This window comes from Accipiter gentilis, chromosome 30 (genome assembly GCF_929443795.1).
Source record: "Accipiter gentilis chromosome 30, bAccGen1.1, whole genome shotgun sequence".
NCBI lineage: Eukaryota > Metazoa > Chordata > Aves > Accipitriformes > Accipitridae > Astur > Astur gentilis.
The window spans coordinates 6758984-6771076 of NC_064909.1; positions in this window are offsets into that span (position 1 = coordinate 6758984).

The following is a 12093-nucleotide window of genomic DNA, read 5'->3' on the forward strand; positions in this document are numbered from 1 at the left end:
TTTTTCATTTAGAAATCTTCTTCGTTTGTAATTCTGACAAATAAAAAAGCAGTATTTGAAGATTTAGCACTTTTGATCACAGGAACATTTTGTCTAACTTTGTCAGACATGAAATGAAATTTTCCAGACTATTTGGTTCCTACAATTGTTTAGGCAACCCAGAATGGCTTTTCTGCCTCAGTTTTACAGAGTAGTCAGGAAATTTGCTGCTTTCCTTTGTCCAACATTCCTCTTTATCTGGAAAGTCTGTTTTTGAATATTAGGAAATTGATGTTATTTAACAGTGTTAATAATTTAAACTTCTTGGATCTTTTTTCAGGTAGTTTGGACCTTGAGAAAGCAAACTTTTGCCCTGTTACAAATAAACTCCAGTTGACTCACCTTCTCCAACTTCAGTATCTGTCATTGAAATAAACATTACACAAAAGCACTACATTTTATTTATCTTACCTACTTTCCAATACCATGAAAGAGGCAATAGGTGCTGCTCTGAATTGCAGAGTAGTAACTAAACTCACCATTAGCAACTTTTTCCCTCAAAAAACGAGGCCATAAGCGACAATAAAGAATTTACATTATATTTCTTACAGATAATATTCTTCCCTCGCAAGCTGTTTGCACCTGGCAAGATGCCCCAGTCACCAGCCCATGAAATTCACACACACTCATTCATGCTACCACCGAGCAACTTAACTGTTTTTTTTTGGCTGACAAGAGCAAGTTTACACCTGTATAACAGCCTGTAGCACTTTTTACATATACCGGAAGATGCCACATAACAATGTAAAAAATAAAAATAAGAAGCTACTGAAACTTTGGCTTGGTACCCACAGCTTACTATAGCTTGGTTTTGGTTGCAGTACTCTATGGAGAGAAACAAGAATACAGGAAGTAACTCCCCTGATATTTTTGAGATCCGAATAAGAAATTACCCAGGATGAAAATGGCTTATGCAAAAATACTAGACCTCTGCATTGTCACACAGCAGCATCTTTGCTGATGATCCTGTGTGTAACAAGACAGTTACCACCAGACCACCTAAACTGATACCCAGTGATCTTTACCTTCCTCATTATTCAAATCAGCTGCTCTAGAAATCCCTTTCTATGCATCTTTTCAACTTCTGCAGTAGATGGAGGTCTTTTTTATTTTTTTATATAAGACCTGGTACAACACAATGAAGCCTACAATACTGCTTTATCTTTTTTCAGTCTCCTGTGGTCTGTGAGTCCCTTTTCAACTTTTTTCACATGCCTCTTTTGTGCCCCGTTACTTACTTTGTGTAAAAGTAAGTTATTGATTTTTTATTCTTTACATTTACAAAGCAGCCAATTCTCAGTCCTTTTTCTCTCTTCATAAAGCTGGAGCTGCTGCTGCTTTCCAGTCCCAGGAGAGTGTTCTGCTCCCAGAAATTCTCTTTTCTTATCTAAAACCCGTGGGGCACTGGTTCTTGGAGTAGTTCCCTTTCCTCTCTGTCCAGGGTGGTAAGGCCTGGGCATGCCTCCCCACCAAACTCAGGGGAACTCGCTGTGTACTTCTCCTTCTAACCTTTCCCTCTCCTGGTGCATTGGGTGCCTACTCTACTGCCAGATAATAGCTGGTAGCAAAGCTGAACATTGGGTAGCAGTGGTGACATGATTACTGTGACGTTAGAGGCCATATGGAGATTACAGTTAAGGTCCATTGTCTTCATTATGCGCTTCAGTGCCCAGTAAAAAAAAATAAATAAAAAATGCCCTGTATCCTACAGCCACTCAGATCTCAATATTTTCATCTGTTCTCATTTTGCTAAGAATTTTTCTTTGGCCTCTTCCTCAAAATATATTTTTGTGACACTCCCATAAAACCACAATAGAAGGGTCGAGAAGGGCCAGAAAGAAGGAACTTGCCCCAACCCTGCCATCAGGCCCTGACAAAAGCCAGAAACTGTAGAGAGAAATCAGAGAAATAAATGAACTGATTGCTAACTCCAAACCCTCAGTTCACCTACTTGCAACTTGTTGCTCATATGAGTATTTTTTTCATCTGTAAGCCTATACAATCTAACTCAACAGCAAGTTTTTTTGTTCAAGGGCCTCATTTACAGATGTGATTTTGGAAACCAATGATTCTGTAAAACCACTGGCTAGCTGAGGGGGACCTAAAAAGAAGCCTATGATTTTTATGGGAGCCTAAGCTTGTATCATCTGGAAATCAGACTCCTCTAAGAATTCATATTTTCCAGTCTCTCTGTCACTCTGGCAAGCTCCTGGACAGGTTGTAGAGTTTCTTTCAGGAGAATTTTTTAAAATACAGTTAAGACAAATACTTGCTGGGAATGTTCTGGATATAAACAATTCCACTAGTGGTTTCCAAAGCAAGGCTTCTGTCTTTTTCTGTAAGATGATTGCAAGAACTCCCTCAGAAATCTCACTCTCCATTTCTTTACTATTTTTCAAATTTTGCAGAATGTCTGCAAAACATGAGAATTTTGTAGATAACAACTCAAAAACTAGACAACATAATTACAGGACACAAAAAGAAATTCTGGAAATGATGACCTCACTCATGAATCTGATACTAATCATCTGCAATAACAACTAAAATTCTGAGAAGAAAACAAAGTCATGGCTGAGAGGTAGTTTAACAACAGCTACAAACAGAAATGGTTTAACAACAGTAACAACCAATCAAAAAAAGCCCCAACCCCCCCCCAAAGGAAGTAGAGCTGAAACAATCTCTATTCAAAATTGTGTTCCACAACAAGCCTCAGTGGAGCCTTTGGGACTGTGGTCCCCATATTTCAGTCAGCTATGTGTTTAATGAAAAATTTAGATCTGAAGATGCATGGAGTTCTTGAGTGTTCTTAGCACACTGGCTTTTGGTTTTGCTTTCATGCTTTTGCCCAGCACCTCAGCAGCTAGATCATCCCTTTGGGACTTAAAAAAAACCTGGGTTTTTTTCCTCCCTTTGTCCAACAGAATTCTGGCTTAAAATCTCTCTCCAAAAATTTCTGGAGGGTGCCTTGGGGAAATCTGGGATGAGAGGAGCCTCTAAATATTTCTGTGGAAACTGTTCCATTTTGAATGAAATAATTAAATACTTGTTAAGTTGTCGGCCTTGAGGTTAGGGAACTTGCCTGGAAGGGGAGAGATGAATATTTCATACTGCTCTGATTAATAGTTCACTATTTTATGTTAAACCAAGCAGGGAACAGACCTTAAGCTTTCCCCTTCCAAGTAAGCCTTACTTAAAAGGCCTATTCACACATTTCTTTGCTTGTTTTTTCTCCTTTATGTGCCACCCCAACCTAGGTGAGGGGTATGAATACAATATATCTCTAGGAAAAGCTGGAATTTTGTGCTCAGCGTTTCCTGTTGTCTGGCTTTGGTGCCTCTCCAAGGCACTGTCAGACTTTGCAAAGCCTGTTCTTATGTGTGCAGCTCTCCCCACACAACCTTGGTACCTAACTGGGGTCTGGTGAATCGGGATATTTATAAGTTCCTTCTGTGGATTTCACCTCTAAATAATTGTTTTCTTATTCTTTATCATATTCCTATTCAACTAAAAATAAATCCCTCTGCTAATTGTAGCAGTACATGGAAAGCATTTTATTGTAGCAGGATTGGAAGCTGTGAGATACCTTCTGCAGGACCCCATTTGGTCTGAAGTTAGGAACAAAAGTTGAAGTTTAGCTGTATATAATTCTTTGCCGTGTCAATGCATGACGTGATTCAAATTCAGCATGTAGAAAATGAATTTATGTTCTTTCCTGGGATTTCCCAATTGCTGAAATAGCCTCCACACTACCATGATCTGCAAGAATTTTTCCAGAGGCAAAGAATTTGGATGGGCTTTTTCTAGTTCAACTGCAAATAGGTTTTGGTTTGGGTTTTTTTTCCCCCAAAGGTAGGGAACAATTTGTACCCTCACTGGGTGCACAGTAAAAAGCCATTGAAGATTGTTTTCATGCTTTTTTTATCCCCACAGGGCTATAGTCTTGCAAGATGGTGGATCCATCTTTCATCCTTTTTTTTTAAAAAAATAATATATATATTAGATTACATTGCAGTGGCTGGCACCGCTAATATTAACACTGTTGTTTTAGATGTAGATGTCATGACATGCAAAATCATTCAGTTGTAGATATCCTAAGCATCCAAAAGATATGTTGGTTGCAAGAAATCTAAACAACTCTCTTCCTTTAACAATCATTGTTATGGACAAGGCAAAAGGACCTTAGGTGTTTGCAAAATGTTGAAGTTGTATCCATCTGAGACTGAAATGTCCCTGTAGAGCTATTCTGAACTTCCTGGAAAAACAGAGAGGATATGAGTATGAATTAACATGTTACTTCATTCGGCATCTCATGGGAATCTGATACCTGGGGAACATTAGTTACCTAGGCTAAAAATAATAAACTTGTCTCTTTCATCCAGTACTATCTAGTTTATGTTGTTGCTTCCAGGTTAAGATGTTGCATTTAATTACAATGTAGTAAGAAATTACCTGTCATACAATAACTTTAATTGTCCTTCCCTAAACTGGTCTTCCTTGCAGCTGTGTAAAGCCAAACATCTTGAGCAATTTGGCTCTTGTCCTTGGATATCTGGGAAGTTTCTGCTTACCAAGAGTTTCAGTTCCCCCTCAAAGAAAGATGCTAAATTTCTTGGGTGAAAACAGCAATAATTATATCATCATTGTAGTTCCCATGAGGGATACATCTAGGATGCCACAAAGCTGAGAAATACAGAACTTTGACTGAGAATGAAAGTGATGACTTGCAACAGATTCTGCCCCGTTGTCTGTGTTACTCTGTTTACAAAACATTTTTCAAAATTTGCTAAGAAAGCAAACTAAATAATGTTTTAGTGGTGTTCCTACTGTGAAAACCAAGGAGCCCAATTACTTTCCATCTTCAGAACAGAGAAAAAAAATCCAAAGAAGCAGGTCTAAGGACTCCAGTATTCAAGCCTACCTTTTTCTTTTCTCCTGTTTCTTCAGTGATTCTTCCAGTTCCCACTGTCTGGTCCTGGTTAATCAGTACTTTGCAGAACTGTGGTGTTAGACCTGTGCACTGCTAGCACTTAAAGGCTGATTTCCAGAGAAAGGCATGATCTTCATTTCACCTGAGGAAGAATGCAATAACAGCTAGAATTCAAAAAACTTGCCTGGTTCATTAATAACATTGTGACTCTGACATGAGCTGCTAATTATAGGAAAGATTTACAACAAAGAATAAAGAGGTGGTAGATGAAGAAGATGGGTGCAAGACCCAGAAGAGGGTTACTATGTGTGTAGTTACTGTCAAGCAAAAGCCAACTAGGCCTTAACTCACGCCCATCTGCGTTAAAAAAATATCCTTTCTGAATTGGAAAAGTTCACCGTAGACACAAAATGAGAAAAACATAGCCTCTTATTGGGTTAAAGTGTCTTTAGATTTCTGACTTCTGCAGGAGAAATGGCACGGCAGGTTTGGATGTGAATGTTGAATGCATTGAACTAAACAGTCACAACAAAGCATTATCAAAAAAAGTTGCTGAAGCATATGACAGGACTATTTGGCCACAACACTTTTTTTCATACCATGTTTAAATGAACACCGAATCTTGGAACAAACCTAGTCAACTGAGGGCAAAGAGTTTCATGACAATATTCGAACCACCAATCTGTTTAATCTTTTTTTTTTTTTTTTTTTAAGATCGGGATATTTCTGTCTGCAAGCTGGCCCATTCCTTAAGCATATATACATGTCACTTAAGGATTTAACAGTCAGAGATACCGAGAGACTGTCCAGATCTCTCTCTGACAGTTCAAGAGACAGCTCCAAGAGACTGAAAAACTACTGGGATTTGAAATAGTGTGTGCAAAGAGTCTCCATTTCTTCAGCTAGTTAAAGTGGTTTGTTTCTATAATTTCATATGCATTAAAAAGAAATGTATAGCAAGTAATATTTTAAAGTAACTTGCTGTTATACTGCTGGCATCATTTCCAAAACAGTCATATGTCTTAATGACATTCCATTTATTTTACTGTTTTTCTCATTAAAAACACTGCCCTGGTGGTACTGATTGCTCAACATTTGACTCTCTAGATTATACAGATCTGCCTGTTCTGAAGAGGCAAAAAAACAGGGCAGAGCAGCAACCCCAGAGAAGGGAAGTGTCCTGCTAAGAGTTTATCAGGTTGAGGAACAATGTGCATTGCCCGATGTACTTATTATCCAGGAAGTTACTCATCACTGTTAGTTATTCTTACTAAAAACACTAAAATAATTTCCAGTACTTCATCCAAGAAACTGTGTACTTCAACTAACAGTGGGTCCAGTGTTAAGAAAATGGCCATGCATGATTCTGCATATCGAGGGTTTTTTTAAATTAAATTAAAGACAAAAACTGATGAGGTATTTTTAATTTAATTTTATTTTATTTAGCTAGAAAGTAGATTTTACCAGTGCCCTGAATGGGTTTGTTACAACACAGTACAGATCCATGCACTTTGAACCCCTAAGTCCTTGTTTTTTTCTCTCTTCATAAAGCTGGTGTAACCGAGGCTTTGTAGGCTGCAGGCAGGCCCTTGAGCTATGTTATTGAGCTTTCTTACACTCCCAGTATGAGAAAGCTGCTTGTGTTTAAGCTCTCCCTTAGCTAAAATTTGTTTTTTGCCCTTGCAATGAGGATCTTAGGCACCAGGAAAAATCAGTACTCGACTGTGAAAAGCCTTTCAGGGTACTCTTCCCCACTTGTACCAAAGGATGGTAAGGATGTGAAGGCCCTGTGGTGCTCAGGAGCTCTCCGAGAGCCTGCAGGGACAGCACCGATGAAGAGCTCCTAGCTGCACCACTCTCAGGAGGAGGGCCCTCAGGAGTGGTTTAGGAGCACAATATAGACCCAGCTGTAACACTCCAAGGATGGCTGCCAGGTGGAAATGCCCCTCCAGGACACGCATGCAAAGTTTTATTTCTGAAAGATCCCGTGTGCTCTTAATGTCCGATCAGTACAGGTGGCCCTGAGGCTCAGTGGGGAGAAGAGGTGCAGTCAGGCCCCCCCCAGCACTCTGAGCATGTCAAAATGACACCCCAACTCTCTGGGTCTCTGCTGCATTTTGCAGGATGTGCGTCCGGAGGATGGTACACTCAGCAGAGCGTTTCTGTCTGCAGAGCAGGTGCTGTGTGTCCTGGTTCTTGTTCGTGCTTCAGGAGGCTCTGCTGTGTTGCACAAGACCAGCTGTTATGTGACACAAAATCATCATTTCGCATACTCTCTGAAATCGACTGTTGCTGATACAAGGAAATTCAAGGAGCTGATCAAGAAATGGAGACTACAGGTTCTTGCTTCATTTTCTGACTTTATTCTGTTCACGGACCACTCTGTGTGCAAAGATCAGAGTTAAAATATGGTTCAACGGGCTGCCATTCAGTCTGTGATCTTGCTGACCAGGAAGACATGAATAACACACTGAGATTGGAGCGCTATGATAATACAGACACCTCAGTGATGTACCAGGTGTTGCCTGAAGGCACCAGCTTTCAGACGAGAACTTCAGCCCTTTATCTGAGCTCTAGTGTTTTGTAGATAAATGATCACACTGCACTTTTGAAAAGAGCACAGGGACAACCCCAGGTTTCTAACTAACTTTCACTTTCTTAACACATAATATAACATGCAGGGCTGTTACTGACTGAAGCTTGGCTGTTAACGTTTGCCTACATAGTCACTGTACTTACCAGCACCTAATTAATCTGAAAGCGGTCTTTAGGATTTTGAGAAGATGTTAAATAAAACTAAATCACATTTTTCCATTCTGTCTCACATATAAATCTCTATAAACATAAGCCAATCCTGTGTGTGCAGTTTGAATACAAGCTTTGCTTCTGAGTAGTTTAAAATGGGAGTTTTTCACATCCTTATTTAGATGCAGTATCATTTCTGCCTGCAGTGTTAATAACATACTCAAAGGGACTGGAAGGTTTGCAAAAAATCACAGCCCTGTATCTGAAGAAGTAATGCAACTGACAGGTGCCCTTCTCTTGCAGCCCTTTCCTGAATGCGTGTGTCTGTGTGTAAAGCAAAGGCCATGCTGGCAGCAAATTAGCATTTCTAGCCCCATTTGTTATCATCAGACCCAAACGCTACTTTTGCAAGCAGCGGTTAACAAGGAGTGGTTTAATTCCTCTGGAGCCTGTAGGCTGTTCCCTGCAGAACGCAATCTCACATTGGGACTTAATTACTTTAAGAGTATGGAGAACAAAAAGATCTTGACAGCAAGATAAGTATAAGCTGAGGGAACCAGGGGTCCCAGTCCAAGTCACTTGCCTCTGCTGATTATGGATTTGGTGAAAACGACATTTAGTTTCTATGTATTATCTGTATTATCTTTGTAAAATCTGACAGAGTCTTTAAATGCAAAGGCAAATAAAGTGGTTCATGTGCTGAGCTCATAGTTCATGGGAAAATTAATATAAATTAATAAGGCCAACAAATGCCTGTGCAAAGCTGCGCTAATATACAGAAAGGAGTAAGAGATGGTGTTTTGAGAATGAGATGTGTTTTCCATTTACCCAATCATTTATCACAGGGATGATTTCATTTTGTTATACTGTCTTCCCTAACTAGACCTTTCATTCTTCTGAATGGAAATCTAAGTCATGTAAATCACATATATATGCGTAATGTACAGAATGGTCATTAACTGCAAAACCTGTGCGAAATTTTGTGTATCAGTTAATTTTTTTTTTTAATGTTGCACAAACTTTTTTCCTAATAGAAATAATACAAAAAGAACTAATGAAGAGAAACATTCAGTATTGATATAGAACATCAGACAAGCTCAGAGTTTTCGATGTGAGAATATATTGGCCTCCTTCTTGGCTGGTAGTATCACTACTCAATTATTATTTGTTTCCAAAAATTGCAAGCAATAGAACTGGGCAGAAAATAATGCCAAATGGACCTGTAGTCTCTCTCAGATTAGTTTTGGTAGTCACATCAAGTTTTGGAATTAAAAAAAAAAAACACAAGAAGAGAAACTTATAGTATGTTTTATTGATTTTCCTGGAAAACAGGATATATGTGTAAATTATAAAATAAAAATAATAAATAGCAGTTATTGGATGTAATGTCAGTGTACAAATAGGTGGAAATACCTGAGAAATTTCTTATAAATGTTGCAAACTTTTTAGCATGATGACTTGCTATGTGAGAAATGTTCAAAGTAACAAAATTCTTAAAGAGATCAAAAAAGAACAAAGAGATTCTGTAGAAACAATGGACCAAATATATCTCAAGGATAACCCCACTGAGATCAGTGGAATTGAACTAAGGATATACTTGGCCCAGTGACTCCAGAAATGATGTTAATGAGGAACCTTAACACTACTGCTAGAGAAATCTCTATTTAAACCATGCTGTGGCAGTTCATGTGAAAAAGTAAATGGGACCTTCACACGAACTGCACAGCATGTGAGTGTGAATCAACAGGCTATAATAAATTGGTTTGGTTTCCTTCTCCCAGACTTAAGCAAATGTATTATATTGTAGCATTTGAGATGTTACAATGAAGGTTATGTCATTATTCCATTATGTTCAAAAAAGCCTGATTGTCTTCAAAAAAGGCCTGATGTTGAAAAATATTTCTTAGTTCTTACAAAAAAGAGAATCTGTAGCTCAACTTCAATGAGTGAGAAATCCCTATTAAAAATCCCCTGTTTGTCTAAAACTTGATCTGGTAGATGTCAATAAGCTCAGGATGAGGAAATGTTTTGTACAATAAAGGCCTCATCTTTTTCAAAGGAAAGCAAACTTGAATGGGTTTCTAACAAAATTTTACTTTCTTATAGAAAGAAGCAATTATTTTAAAAGTGTGAAGGAATGTAGCATCTGATGTCCTATGATAAGATATGTCCTGAAACTACTTGAAAACACAGAACTTGAACTACCAGAGAAAGGATTGACCTTTTCAACTTAAACTGCTGATCATAAAAAAAAAAAAGTAAAACAACATCAAGATTATTTTTAACTTACGGTAAAGCACTCACAAATAACAGAAGCTGAAGCTGTCTGGATTGCTCTGGCCTGCCTCAGACTGAATGCAGCTCTTGCATAAAGCTGTTCACCGGCAGATTTGAAGGCATTTTACATTTGTTGTTTGTAGGGACAGATAGGGAAACAGATGCAGAAAGATAAGGTGGGCAGCATCCTGGAGATGGGGGATAGCAGTGGAGTTGGGATCTCATTGCACCCACTGATGTGAGAGGCAGAATCCAGCAACAGTATCTCCAGCCCAGGTCACCTGCATAAAATATGACTGATCCTGCAAGCTCTTTTCAGTTTGAGGACACTTAGGCTTCAGTCTCCACCGAAGAATAAAATCTTGTTTCCTGATGTAGTGTCTGTTTGCAGTGAAGTGATCAAACTTTGCAAAAAAAACCCCACCCCAAAACAAAAACCCCAACAGTCTGTGGGCATGTGAAAGGGATTATAAGAGGTAGTGCCTGCACACTGGGCTGAACTCACTGCACTGGCCTCAGTGACCCTGGACGTCACTTCCAGTCCTCTAGCCCTGTGAACTGTGATTTCATTCCGGAGATCACTGAAAAAGAAATGCAGCATTTCACAGATTTCATCTAGCACATTCAAAATGACCATGTCCTGACATTTCAGCTGTTGAAAAGAGCCAGTATTTACTACCTCACATGAAAAAGACCAGAAGGCTAAAATGCATAACAAAGTCAAGCCGTGATATGAGACAGATGAACTCATTTAGATAAAATAAGACAAGACCCAATCTTCATCTGAACTTCAAATTGAAACTGAGTTAAACCTCTCATGAAGGAACATAAAAAGTTAGCCAATTTATTTGTCTTCCAGTTCTCCTTTTTACTGAAGAGAATGCTCTTCAAGGGGTGGCTGAGATTCTGGGGAGAGCAGTTCCTGCTGCTGGTACAGCTCCCTGAGCGATACCGAGCCAGGCGCTCAGCCACTCTTGCCTCACTTTCCAGTCACAGCCTGGTGTTCCTCCTCCCTCTCCTTGCTGTCTGATGTATGTACTTCAAACACGAAATTTTTAGAACAAGAACTACCTTTTATTATGCGATTACACCGTGCCTCAGGTCCTTCTTTCAGCCATTGTGTCCAATGTGTTTGCAGTACAAGTGATGATGTTGATGAAAATACTTTTCTCTCTGTGTCCCCCAATGTCACCTAGATGGATAAATGGTTTTGATAGACATATATATTCTTCATGTGCTATCTCTTTGGTTTAACATTCTGAATATAACTCATTTGAGTTTAAAAAGTACTAGAAGAAGAGACAGAAACGTTGCATGCAATTTTGCCTGCACTATATGAACCCTGTGGTATTACCACGCCTTCATTCAAAAGTTAGAAGCAAGCAAAGGCATTGACTACATTTTCATCCATCCTTCATGGTAAGAAATTATCATTCTGCTATGTATCATTGCCCTCTATATAGTTACAATAATGCTCTGGATTTTTGCATGAATCCTTTGCGTTATAAATGTCCCACAAAATATAATGGAAAATATTCTTATAGAAGAAAATGTTATACAACCCAGCATGATCTGTCTCCTCATCATTTGTTCTAGGATTATTCAGAAACATTACTTTCTCTATCTGGATTTCATAAATAGCTCAAACACCCCCAACTGAGCATAAAAATCACTTATGTTTGATGGAAACTGCCTTTTGGGTCCTCTAACTGCTGTTTCCAAATTGGCTATTTTGGTCCTGTTTTGAGTTTGTCATGTATGGCACAGAAAGGAGTTGGCAAAACACCATAGTTATTCCTACAAGTCTTCATCTGTGAGAAAGTCTTTAACTGAAACCAACAATCTTTAACATAGCTCAGGATATTACGAAAAGTGAGATCCTGAAGACCTATCATTAATAGGTTTCTTCAAAGGAAGAAAATACTAGTTCAAACTTTTCAGTCTTTTCATTGGGGTTTAAGGGATGTCTTCATCTTTCCTTTCCACTGCCAGTGTTCCATTTTGTCTCCCACCTCCAAGGCACTTAAGAAAACCCTTGCACTTATACCTTCTCTTACCCCATTCGACGGATACTAATCTGGTCAATAGACATAAGAAGTGGCATA